This window comes from Meles meles, chromosome 8 (genome assembly GCF_922984935.1).
Source record: "Meles meles chromosome 8, mMelMel3.1 paternal haplotype, whole genome shotgun sequence".
In the NCBI taxonomy this organism is placed as follows: Eukaryota; Metazoa; Chordata; class Mammalia; order Carnivora; family Mustelidae; genus Meles; species Meles meles.
This window is the reverse complement of record NC_060073.1, coordinates 103,987,305-103,997,519: the sequence shown is the minus strand read 5'-3', so window position 1 is coordinate 103,997,519 and position 10,215 is coordinate 103,987,305. Positions and strand designations below refer to the sequence as shown.

Genomic DNA, 10,215 nt, shown 5'->3' with positions numbered 1-10,215 from the left:
GACACGGCAGTCAGCCTGCAGCGATGATGGGAAATACAGAAATTGCTTCATGCCCCACAGCTTAGGGAGTGGTAAAGAAAAAATGCCCGAGAGAAAGGTTACCGGGTGGGATAATTAATGTTTTGCTAAGGAGGAAAATAGTGTGTTTCGCTCAGCATGCAAACACCTCAACTAATAAACCACTCAGAAAACAAGCGGAGCCCTGGGATTTTTCTCACAAAGACTTTTTTAAAAAGAAAAGAAAAGAAAAAGACAGTAGTCACAGTCATACCTCTTTTGTGGCTGAAAGAACGTTCCCCACCAGGTGTGGAAAGCAGGGCCCAGCCCTGGAAAGGGTCTCGCTGCTGTTCCTTGCCGAGGGAAGGCCTCCTGCGTGTGAACCCTGCTCCTGGGCTCCTGACCCGGGCTGCCACCGCACGTCTGTTTCAGAGGCGAGGGGAGTTTCTGGCGGAGTGTGTGAAGGAACAGAGGTTTCGGATTCCTGAGGGTGTATCCAGCAGCTGCCACTTTCTGACACCTGCCTCTTAGCCTTCACGGGCAAGGTGGCATTGTCTACAGCTGATGCTCACAGTGGAAGGGCCTGTTTAATAGGAAAAGGGAGAAGAGTTGTTCTTGTTTCTACTTCTACGAACCGTAAATATATATTTAGAATCTTCGGGCGACAAGGCAGGCTCACATGAGCCACTTTGCAAAGGGAGGCCAGAGCCGGATAGGGGATGCCTATTCGTGCTAAGATAACCTACCAGAACCAGGGTGGTGTCTGCCGTCTCCCCGCGGGCCATTCCAGGGCTGTCACCTCTCAGGGAGACAGCTGTAGCCTTAGGCTTCCCTCTGGAACGGGCCCCAAGAGACAGAAGCTCAGGAAGGGTCAGCTTTCCATTGCCATCTCCAGAATGGTCGGGGCACTGGGGCCTAATAAGGGAAAATCTGTAAGACGGGGTTGTTGCTTTGGCAGCAAACTGACCTTGAACTCCCCCCTCCCTCTGTGACTACAACCAGATCAAGCCCCAGAGCCCAGGCAGGGGACGAGTCCTCGGCTGGGCGAGGACCAGAGATGCCTCAGGGTCCCTTTCCCTTCACTGGGACAGGGTCGGGCCTGGGTCTTGCCGACCAGCTGGAGCATGGGTGAGCTTCTTTGTGTGCCAGGGGAGATGCAGAGCCAGGAGTCCCCACCACACAGGCCTGTAGGGAGAGAGGATTCGGGGTTTGCCACTGTGGCTGCCTCTGGCTGGGGCGGGAGGTGTTTGCGGCTCTGGCTCTAGGACCCGTGGTCAGCCTGAGGTCTTCCTCCACCAGAGCCACCTGCTGTCCCCTTGGCCATCAGAGACTGTCACGGGCGGCTGCTGCTCTCCCTTCTCTGCACCTGAGGTATGAGTGTCCCTCTCATGCGGGTTCACATCCCTACCTGAACACGGTCTTTGGCCGGTCTGCTCTCTTCCCCTAGAGACCCCACAGGTCAGGGTCCAGGGTCTCCTCCACATTCCCTCCAGGGGGCAGAGAGTGTCCCCCAAGTCACTGTGGATCCGGATAAGAGACCCAGCTTTGCCCGATACTAAGTGGTCTTGAGAACTTCATTAACCTTTCCTCAACAATAAAGAAACAAATATTTATTTGATAGATGTATTATCTATTATTTACCATCCCCCCCCCATCTCAGAAAGGGTCATACCTTGGCAACGCAGCTCCCCCCTGCCTCCAGCTGAGGGGGCTCTGCAGGCACCCAGCTGTGAGCCTCCCAGGGAGGGCCTCCCGCCTGGTGGGGGCTCTGGGCCCTGCGCCCCAGCGCCCACCACTGCAGCCGCCCACCTCTCTCCTCCCACCCCAAGCCGAATGCCAGTTTGCAAGAGGGAGTGACTTTGCCTATAGCAGGGAGCGAGGAGTCTGCATTCCTATTTGGGCTCAATTCTTACTTACAGAGCCCCCCTCCATACCCCCCATTTTGTTTAAAGGGTGGGGAGGGCAGAGGGTGAGAGAGAGAGAGAGAGAGCTAGCGAGCGCATCTCAAGCAGACTCGGGCTGAGCGTAGAGCCCAAGGCGGTCTTCATTCCCGTTATTCTTTCTGGGGCCTCCGCAAGCCCACCCCTTCCTGTGGCAGGCCGTGCGTCATTTTGTGAGGCAAGGAAAAGGGATCCCCGTAGCCTTCGCACACCCCCCGCCCAGACGCCTGGAATACTCTGGTCCCCGCCTGGTGACAAAGCCTCTAATTACCAGATCGGAAGTGGGTTTGGTGTGCTGGCAGCGGGCCCTGAGCCCCTGGACGCTGTCCTTGGAGGGGCCTTTGGACTTGGGCCTGGCTTTCTCAAGAGGTTGAAGAACAGGAGTGGACGTGCCCGGAAAGGAGACGGCAGATGGGGTGCCCCGGGGTGCATCCCGTGGTGAAGCCGGTGGCCCTACTGGCCCACTCTCCCCCGACCCCCCGACCCTAGGAGGTCTCTGTGGCCCCATTCATGCACCATCAGCCTCCCTCCCCGGGAGAGAGACGTGCCCCAGAAGCACCCTTTAAATCAGCAGGCTGCCTGCACCCGCTCTGTGACTGTTTGGCCCTCCGAAGACATGAATCATCCTTCCTTCCCCGAGTCCGGCGTCATTTCTGGGTGTTTCGGAAGCCTGGCTGTCCTGCCTTTCCTTTCGACTCATTGCCCCGGACTGCTCCTCGAGGCCATTTCGCCCAATTTAAATTCCTGCTTTTTTCTCTCCTCACCCTCTTTCTCACTAACCCTTTTTGGTGGGAGGGAGCGAAGGAGGCCCTCCAAGCAAAAGGCACTCGCAACACCAGCGCCCTCTGTGGCCGGGGAGCTCTCGGAAGGTTCAGAACCGGGGCTCCACTAAGGGCCCAGACCAGCGAATTGTGCACCTGCAGAGGCTGGCCGGTGAGGCTCCCAGGTGACTTGGAAGCGGGAGCGCTCACGTCTTGGAGTGGGCCTCACTATCCCATTTGCCTGAGGGGCCATCACAGAGGAATGGGAGGCTGAATTCTGGCAGACCCTTCTCACCACTCACCTGAGAACTGGTGAGAACGGCATTTCTTTTCTCGGGCCCCACGTCGGAACTGCTGAGACAGAATTCCGGCAGGAGCCCCCCACCACCTCTGCAAATTAATGGGCCTTCCAGGTCATTCTGATGTCGGTGAAAGAAGAGCACACGGGAGTCCCCCCAGCCCACGCTTTCTCCTTCAGTCTGCCTTCAGGCGAGCATGGGGGCCTTGACCCTTCCTCAGATTCGAGCAGCTTCCGGCACCACTGCCAAGGGGTCTTACAGAGCAGAGGTGGGCGTGGCCTCCCTGCAGAGTGTCCTGGTTGTGGGTGGTGAGGCACGAGTCCAGAGAGATTCCAGAGGAAGGTTCTGGAATGAAGACCATTATTCCTAGGGACCATGAGACCAGGGCTGTTCCACACACCCCAAGGCAAAGGAGTCCTGCTTCCACTGTATGCCATACCATCTGTCCTGGAGTAGACCTCCTATAGCTGCTTCATGTCCCAGCGGAAAAACCCAAAGCCCAGGGGCGGGGGCGGGGGGTGAGGGGGATAAAAAGAACCAAAGTTAGTAAGTTGCCCAAGGGGGTCTCAGCAAATTAGTGGCTGAACCAGACTCAGGCAGAAGAGAATGGATCTGAAAGAAATCCCAGCCTCTGGGGTTATAAGAATTCATCAATCCATTTAGTCATTCAACAAACAGCACCTTCAGACGCCATACACGGCCCCCTGCTGACCTAGGCCAAGCCTATGTGGCAGGTCGATCCCAAGGTCGACGGCAAGTAGCCAGGTCAGGATTTGAAGCTCAGGGGCCAGCTCTAAGCCCAGAGTTTGGCTCACAGCTTATTTCCCCCATGAAATAATTCTAATGGCCAATGCCAGCTTTTCTTCTCACCCTTGAGAAAGCCCATGAACAGTGATCTGTCCCCAGGGGCACCCCCCACCTCCTTCCAGGGACATAAGCCAGCTCAGCTCCCAGCGCCAGGACCGGCCGAGAATGTGCAGAAAGGGCAGAGGAGAATCAAGCAGAGGGAGGGCTTTGGCTGTGCCCTTACACTTGGCTAGACTCGAGCCTGCCTAGGTCCTCCACCCCACTCCCTGAGCCTGGACTGCCCCCCACCCCCAGTTCAGAGGCCTTGGGCGGGGCCCCACCATTAGTTCCAGACACCACGTCTCCTCTATTTATGGGTTTTTTTCTTTGCTTCTGTGGTTCTCCCTGGATGAACGCCCCCTTTCCCTGGATTTACAGCATCCTCCTGCGGTGGGGCTGATGTCACTTTAATGAGAGTTACAGCTGCCTTCCACTGTGACTGCCACATTCCAATTTACTGCCTGGCCTCCAAGAGCCCAGCAGGACTTCTCCAGGGGCCAGCAGCAGCGGGAGGGGTGACCTCGCTCCCTGGCCTGGGATGGCGATGGAGGCCAGGGACACTGAGATCTCTTCCTTGGGCCTGCAGCCCGCCAGCCCCAGCTCTGAACTAGGGCTCCCAGCTCCTCGGTGGACCCTGAGCCTCCGCGAATGGTCGGAATTGGGACCACAGGGAAGGATAGGGGCCTGGTGCAGGCTTTACCCCAACGCTAGAGGTTTGGGAAAAGAGATTTCTCAGCAATCCAGACCCCTTCTCCCCACACCCACCCCCGTGAGAACCAGAGTGCTGAACGGGAGAACCGGAGGGCAGAAGAAGGTGGAGGCCTTCACAGAAAGCCTGTTGTTCGCTAGTTGAATCCAGATGTGGACTGCGGGGAGTGGGGGGAGGAGGAGGAAGAGGGAGGGGCTGCTGGAGGCGGGCCTGAGGGAGGAGGGGGAGGAGGAGGGGAACTGGGAAAGCAGAACTCCTAGCAGGAGGGTCTGGGATGCCCTGGAATTAATTCTGGCTTTTAGTACCAGATTAGGGGTCTACAAGCGTCACCCCAAATTGGCGTCCCATGTCCCTAGTTAATCAGTATGGGACAATGTTGCCAGCGGCTCAAGGTCCTACAGAAGAACTGCTTCCACTTGTACGTCCTAACCTTTACCAGGTCCCTGTTCCCGTGCTGCCGAGAACTGCCGCTCTGTGGACTTTTCCCTCTGCCCTGCACCTCTGCTGCTGGCCCAGCTGTGGAGGTGAATGCCCGGCCCTGAGCAGGAGGCAGGGGTGTGGGCTGGGAGCCCAGGGGCCTGAGTGCAGTACTTTTAATTCTCACGTCCACCTGATGATATAGGAATGATTACACCCATTTTCCTGATGAAGAACTGAGGCTCTACGTCATAGCCGTTTGTCACTTACTCAACACCACACAGCTGGAAAGTAGCAGAGCCACTTCCAAGTTGAAACTTGGGGCTGCTTCTCCTGTCCCTGCTGTGCTATGCATTTGGGGGCTATGGCATTTGCCAACCATTAAGCAAGCCAGAAATCTGGGGGAGGCTGACCAATACCATCAACCATCCAGAGACCCCCAGTTCCTAGAAATCGGAAGCCAGCTCCAAGTTGTCCCAGAGTCATGCCAGAGATAAGCTCCCTGGAGCAAGCCCTTGGCCTTGTAGTGTGTGTGTAATGCCCCAGCCAGCTTAACTCACCCTCATGCTCTTCTGGGAGGTGGGAGTCATCTCCCCAGCAGGGAGACCAGTGCTGTCCTGGAGGGCACGGGAGGAGAAGGGCCTGTCCCTCCCCTATGCCACCTCCCTGTGGCCTCACCCTTTGCAGGATCAGGAAGTCCATGATCAGGTCCAAAGTCACAGCTGAGAGAGGGATCCAAAGGCTGCGCCAGCAGGGACATTTCCCGTTGCCAGCTCCACTGTGGGACCCAACAGAGAGAACACTTGGCCCTGGGCAAGAGGCCGTGGCTAGGTCGGGGCCCCAGGGAGGTGTGAGTGCAGCAGGCCCCGAGCGCAGGAGCAGGTGCACAGACTTTGGAATCAGATGGCCTGAGGTTTAGCCCTGTTCTGCCACACTAGCTGAGTGACCTTGGGCAGAACATTGTCTCTCACTGGGCCCCTCTGCAGTGGGTAAGTCCTAGTTCCCATCTCCCTGAGTGCAAGTGGGTATTAAGGGGGATAAAGATAAAGCATCTGGGCCAGTGCCTGCCATGTGAGTCCTCAAAAGATGTTAGCTGAGGCGCCCGGGGGGCTCAGTCATTAAGTGTCTGTCTTTGGCTGAGGTCATGATCCTGATCAGGGTCCTGGGATCGAACCCCGAATCAGGCTCCCTGCTCCGTGGGAAGCCTGCTTTCCCCTCTCCCACTCCCCCTGCTTGCGTTCCCTCTCTCATGGTCTCTCTCTGTCAAATAAATGCATAAAATCTTAAAAAAAAAAAAAAGATGTTGGCTCTTACCGGCCTAGATCCCATTTCTCCTGTCACTGCCAAAGCCAGCCCCAGTCCTTATGCTTGCTGGGGAAAGAAAGGTCCTTTTGGATGAAACCATTCCGTTTCTCTAGGACTCCCCAAACCTCTCATTCCAAGGACCCAAGGGACCGTAGAGGTATTAATTAGCAAAGCCTCAGGACAGGCCCAGGCGGCGAGGGAGTCTTGTTGACATTAATTGGTACTACTAGATCTTTGCCCGGTGAGGACGGAGCAGTGCAGGCTGAGACAGGGTCTCCGCCGTTGGGGTTCGCAATCTGCCTGAGACTGTACCCCTGGTGCCACGGCTGTGGTGGGTGGAAAGGGCGGGCAGCTCCTCCCTCCCTCTTCCTCACAGGGCCAAGCAGGGGAAGAAGGGCAGGGGGAACGAAGGAAAAGGGAGGGTTGGGACCATGTTCTCAGGCCAACCAACACTCTCTGAGTGCAGCCATGGTGCAGGGACTTCATGCACACCAATGCCAAGGGCTATGAAAGATGCCAGGCTCTAGCAATGGCTTTAGACTTGTTTAATGAGCCCAGGAAGCCTATTTAAAATGCACAGTCCCAGGCAATGCCGTCAGTGGCTGAGCTGCAAGGGTCTGTATTTTTAACAAGCATCCACAGGATTCTAATGAGGCTGGTCCGTAGGACCACACTTGAAAGAACAATGGTCTGCTGTCTATGTGTCCGGTATTAGTGCAAAGCCAAGCACACAGTAGGAAGCTGTAAATGCTGGCTGATGGAATGAATGAAGGAACGAATGAGTGAGGGAGCCAAACAGACAGAGACTATGAATTGTTCTGTAGGGCCTAAGCCAAAAAGTCTAACTTCCCCTAAGAATTCCCTCCCTCGGGGAAGAGGTGGGTCCTGCATCTCTGGTTATCATTCCCTTCTGTGGGTGGGACCAGAATCTTCCTACTAGAGTCGCAAGTTGCCAAATTCAAAGAAAAGTTCTAGAACATGCAGAAGAAACCCCACTGAGTCCCTTTTCCATCTCAGATCTAACCAGATATGTCAGGGATCCCTGAGGATTCCAGTTCCAGAAAAATACACGCAAAGGTTTGCCTCTAATTTCCAGAATTCTGGACCCCAAAGTTATCCGCAGTTAAGGATCCCTGCTGGGGTGTCCTCTGATCTGTGCGTCATTGCTAACAGCAGGGAGCTGGACAAAGAGGAGGGGAGGACCAAGAGGAGGGTCTGGGCAGAAGCAGGGAGCGGCAAGGGCTCTGCCCCGGGAAGCCAGGGTTTGGCTTGGGTTTCGTGGCTCCCTCGCCCTTCTCCAGGAGAGTTCAGGGGCACTCAGGGGCAGCGGGTTGGAGCTGGGGTTCTGAGGGACAAGAAAGAGACAGGAAGTAGCCGAGGTGACCCAAGAGTGTTACAAGGTGGCACCCCACACTTGCTCCAGGACCAGAGGACAGGGAAGGCAGCAAAGAAAGAGGAGAGGAAAGGTTCTACTGAACTCCATTTGGAGCAGACACTGGGCTAATGGTGCCTTGTATCACATTTCGACCCAATTAGAACCCACTACTGTAGGAATGAGTATCCCCGTTTTACACAGAAGGGAACAGACTCTGCATGCAGGCAGGGCTGTCTCTGGCCCAGTTTCACACAAGTAGATGGAAGGTCTGAGATTTTAAATTCAGACCCAACAAACACCAAAGCTGGGATCCCTCCCTAATCTAGAGTCCTGGAACAGACTCAAACCGCAAACCCCCTGGCTGCCAGAGGGACAAGTCCTGCTCTCTATCCTCTCCTGATGCCACCACAAGCCCTTCCACACGTCCCCTTCAGTTATTTGCAAGAAGTGACAGGGAAGTTCCAAATGGGCTGTGAGCACCAGGTCCCTAACCCTCTGCTGTCACCCTGATGACCTTGACCTGGTCCCCTCCCACCCCACACTTCATCCCAGGTCTTGGGTTTACAAGCTGCTCTGATCTTCTCTGACTGTTCTAGGTCACTGGGGCAACCACAAACACAGAGAGGGGACTTCCAGGTTTCCAGTTTCCAGGAGGCAGAAAAATATATATATATATTTTTTTTTTTTAAATGAAGAACTATGTAGTTGATATAGGCACAGGGACCTTTAGGAGGGACAGGAGGCAGAGCCTGAAGCCCAAGACCTTGGAGTTAGACTTGGGTTCTAGGTCTAGCCCCACTCCTTTCTGGTGTGACACTGGGCAAGTGTATTCACTTCTCTGAGTTTCGATTTCCTCCCCTACTAAATGATGAGTAATCACTGTCTCCCAGAGGTATTAGAAGAATGAAGAAGATGAACCCAAAGACCCCAGGCTCCCAGTAAGCAAGCTGGGCACACACGCAGCTTCTCACTGTTTCATTTTTAATCAGTAGGGTATTGGGGCAGGTACTTTGAAATTTCAAACAGGAAACAAACATAAAGAAAGATAATTTTCTAAAGCTGGGGTTGATGGGGGCACTCTTCAGATCTGTCAAATGGAAACCATAATAGTACCTACCTCAGGGGCACCTGGGTGGCTCAGTGAGTCAAGCCTCTGCCTTCAGCTCAGATCATGATCTCAGGGTCCGCATCAGGCTCTTTGCTCAGCAGGAGGCCTGCTTCCCCCTCCTCCTCTGCTGTCTCTCTGCCTATTTGTGATCTCTTTCTCTGTCAAATAAATAAATAAAATCTTTAAGAAAAAAATAGTACCTACCTCAGAGGGTTGTTTAGGATTTGATGAGAATTCATGAAAAGCCCATGACATTCTCTAATGGAATATTAGCCTTTGTAAATGATTCCTATTACTGATCACAGTCTCTGGATTTGCACAGGAACACCATACATAGGCGAGAAAAACTGTCCACACCGAGAACAAAGTGGAAAGCTTGAATTCAAGGAGATTTGTGTTGTGCATTGGAAAGAATTTTCTAGTTGCAACTTGCGTGTAATTAAGTCCCTTTGCGTGTAATTAAGTCCCCTCCAGACATTCTGGGGTCCTTTCCCTTCACAGACATTAAAAGAAAGATGGAATACTCTGTCTCTGGGGCAGCTAGATAGGGCGCCGGTAGGAGGCAGGGCTTAAAGCTCATGTCTGGGGCATCAACCTTGGCAAAAAAGCATTGTTCTTACTCATATTATATCGATGCATATACGAATCATATTCTGATCTCCTTCTAAATCTTTTCTGCAAGATCATAGAGTAGAGAGATAATAACAAATGACTAGAGTGAGCTATCAACTGTTTACACCATGGCATGTTCTAGAACTATTAGAAAGAACATGTGAACCAAGTCAATACGTGGAGATCCATGGATGAAATAATGCTGAGAAAAACAGAATAGGAGATAGCATGAAGTGCTAACTTTATAAAAGCCACAAAGCTCAGAAGGGCATTGGGAATAAATACCGATCAGGTTTTGGGTTTTGGTTTTTGTTTTTTTTTTTCGATCAGGCTTTATTTTCTCCCCAGTAGCCCAAGGCCATTATAGGCATCTTAAATATAAGTATCTGTAATGGGATGATAGGTGAGTTTAGGGTAGTGGAAATACTCTAATGTTGTAAAGGTGGATACACGTCGTTATATCTTTGTCAGAACCCACAGAGTGTACCACACAATGCATAAACCCTAGGACGAACCACAGGTGGGCTATAATGACGTGTCTGTGCAGGCGCGTGGTCGTCTCTAAGGTGAGAGATGTTGATAATGCAGGGAGCTGTGTGTGTACTGGAGCAAGGAGTAACAGGGGTGTTCTGGTTTTCTTTTTTAAAGTGGGCTCCACTCCCGCATGGGGCCCAAGGCAGGGCCTTGAACTCTCGACTGTGAGATCAGGACCTCAGCCGATGACGTGGCTGGGTGGCTCAGTCAGTTAAAGCGTCCAACTCTTGATCTTTGCTCAGGTCTCAATCTCACGTTTGTGAGTTCGAGCCCCTTGGTGGGCTTGATACTGGGCACAGGAAGGTTACTTTA

The 10,215-nt window shown here is 53.5% G+C and overlaps 1 long non-coding RNA gene across 1 annotated transcript; it reads right to left on the bottom strand.

The window, feature by feature from the left end:
* Window positions 1-214: 214 nt before the first annotated feature.
* Window positions 215-5,585, bottom strand: LOC123948312. Its single transcript, XR_006819961.1, has 4 exons — window positions 5,530-5,585; window positions 3,001-3,467; window positions 1,406-1,579; window positions 215-580 (listed from the first exon to the last, which is right to left on the bottom strand). It is a non-coding gene; the product is annotated as an uncharacterized LOC123948312 (long non-coding RNA).
* Window positions 5,586-10,215: the final 4,630 nt, after the last annotated feature.